This window comes from Camellia sinensis, chromosome 5 (assembly GCF_055761805.1).
Source record: "Camellia sinensis isolate YWXY chromosome 5, ASM5576180v1, whole genome shotgun sequence".
Lineage (NCBI taxonomy): Eukaryota > Viridiplantae > Streptophyta > Magnoliopsida > Ericales > Theaceae > Camellia > Camellia sinensis.
In genome coordinates, this window is record NC_138965.1 from 105,906,281 (window position 1) to 105,908,886 (window position 2,606).

Consider the following 2,606-nt stretch of genomic DNA (forward strand, 5'->3'; position numbering starts at 1 on the left):
GTGACAGGAATTTAGGAACAAAATATCTTAATTGTCAAAAATGACATTGTATTTTTAGTGACAAAATTAAACTTTTAATGATAAATTACTATTAGTTTGAGATTAAAATTTTGGTCTAGAAAAGCAACTTTTTTGTACAATTAATTTTTGTTATAAGTACATTATTAGACATTTTTAAAATTTTATTACAAAAATTATTTTTTAACTTTTTAAAACTATACTACTCTCGTAATGATAGATATTGTCTCTCCAAATATGTTTTTGTAATATATATACATATTACTGTTAGGGACAAAAAAAAATTAATTTCTAAGACCATATAGGTTGTAATCACCAATACCGATATATATTTTGATACAATTATTTAAAATTATGATTATATTGTTATAAACTGATTGTTTCAACTATAAATCGATAACTATTGTAAATCAATTGTTGTGATTATTCGGAAATTTGAGAGTATGATCATATGGTATTTCATGATAATATGATTGATGGAGAAGATAAAATATTATAATTATTTCTATTAAGTAATTGAAAAATATAAGAAAATATAATAAATAATAATTAATGAGGTAATACCATGATATCCCGATACTATTATATAATTTTCCTTGCTCAAGAGCAAAGGTGGCGCTACGTATATTCATCCACCTCATCTAAGTCCACCAAATCGGGAAAAAAAATAATAAAACTACATTTATGAATAGGAGATTTGGTCAAAATTTTCTTATAATAAAATTTTAATGCATTGAAGATAAAAAATTATTAGTTGGTCTTGGGGCTGCACGTAACCATGCCTCAGACTAATCAGAAACCTTTATGTTCTCTGATTTTCGCAATCACCCAGAACAAAATTATAAATCTCACAATCTCCACCAATTACAATCCATGTGCAACATTATGTAATACTACTCTTTACTAACTAAAAACTTCTCATTAAAGACAAACACACAAAAAAAAAAAAAATTTAAAAATTTAAAAATTTAAAAATTTAAAAAAATTTGAAAAATCCAGCACACACCATTATTATCAAAATATCATTAGTAACTAATTAATATTTTAAACTTTAATGATATAACTATTGATTTAAATGCCGATTTTTAATAAAATTAATATTTTTAAAATTCTCTCATTAAGATCCATCAAACAAGATCTAGATTGACTGTGAAATTCTTAAAAATAAAAATAAAAAATTATCATCGTAGTTTATGCAAATAGTAAAATTTTACTGTTGACATTATTTTCAACAAAAAAAAAATTACGATTTTTTTAAAAAAAATTTCATAATCAACATGAATATTGTTTAATAGATCTTAACGAGAAGATTATAAAATTATTAATTTTATTAAAAACCATTATATAGATAAAAAAAAATTATATAATTTTAAAGTTTGAAATATAAAATAAGATTGTCTATAAAAAAATAAAAATAAATTTGTTTGGGAAAGGGACGCTTCTCGACTTACAATTTAAAATAAATAAATAAATAAATAAAAATAAAAAATTGGACGATGCTTTTCATTTTAAAAGGAACCAATAAGAGACTTTTGTCCCCATAGTTATTATAAGTGTAATTCATATCTTCTTAACTTTAAATCCGCATCAATCATTTTACTTTAAAATAAGAGTTTATTTGACATTCTTTAAATAAAACCCATGTATTTAGATCACATTATTTTTTCAGTTTTTTTATATAATTTTTTTATTTATAAAAGCACACATATTTAAATCGTTCAAACAATTTCTAAAAATCTAAGTATAATTTATTCATTTATTTATTTAAGGAAACCGAGTACAATTTCATGGTACATAATTATGATTTTTATTGAGGCCTCGTTTGGGAACAGGCTAATTTAGTAATTTTTTGGCTATATAACTAATATATGAACTAAAAAAAACTAGTATGTTTGGGATGACTTTTTGGCTTTTTATTAAAATATGTATAAAAAATAGAGAGAAAAGTGAATCTTTAACTTTTTGGTATGAATTGTTGACTTTTTGACTAATTTAATAATTTTTTGACTTTTTAACTAAAAAGAAGGCTCCCAAACGAAGCGTGAATAGAAGGGGAGGAGAGAGAATGGATGGTATTTACTGGCTACACTGTTGACAGAAGCGCTGGTCCACTCCATGCACCACCGCTTTCTCTGCCTTGGAGTGGATTTCACACACCTTGTGCCTCCTGTGATACTCCTTGGCCTTCCCCAGCCCCACCTCGCACCCCTCCACCCGACACTTCGCCACCACCACCGCCGCCGTAGACGGTGGTGGCCTCGCAACCCCTCTGCCTCTCTTCTTCACTGAGAGCCCTCTCACGTGGCAGTCACCCAGAGGGCTAGCCATAACATCCTCGAAGTATTGCCTCTTGCCGAGCTTCAAGCACATGAGGTGTGGGTCCGGGTGGATGTGGGACCCACCAGCTCCTCCACCGTAGAGGGAGTTTAACATCAGCGGCTTTGGGGTGGTTGCGGTGGTGGTGTTGGTGGCGGTTTGGTAGAATGGGTTGTTGTTGTTGTTATTGTTAGGAGTAGTACTACTGCTGCTACCCCAACCAAAAAGTGAGGTACCTAACTCCCAGGTATCCCATGCAAGATTGTTGTTGC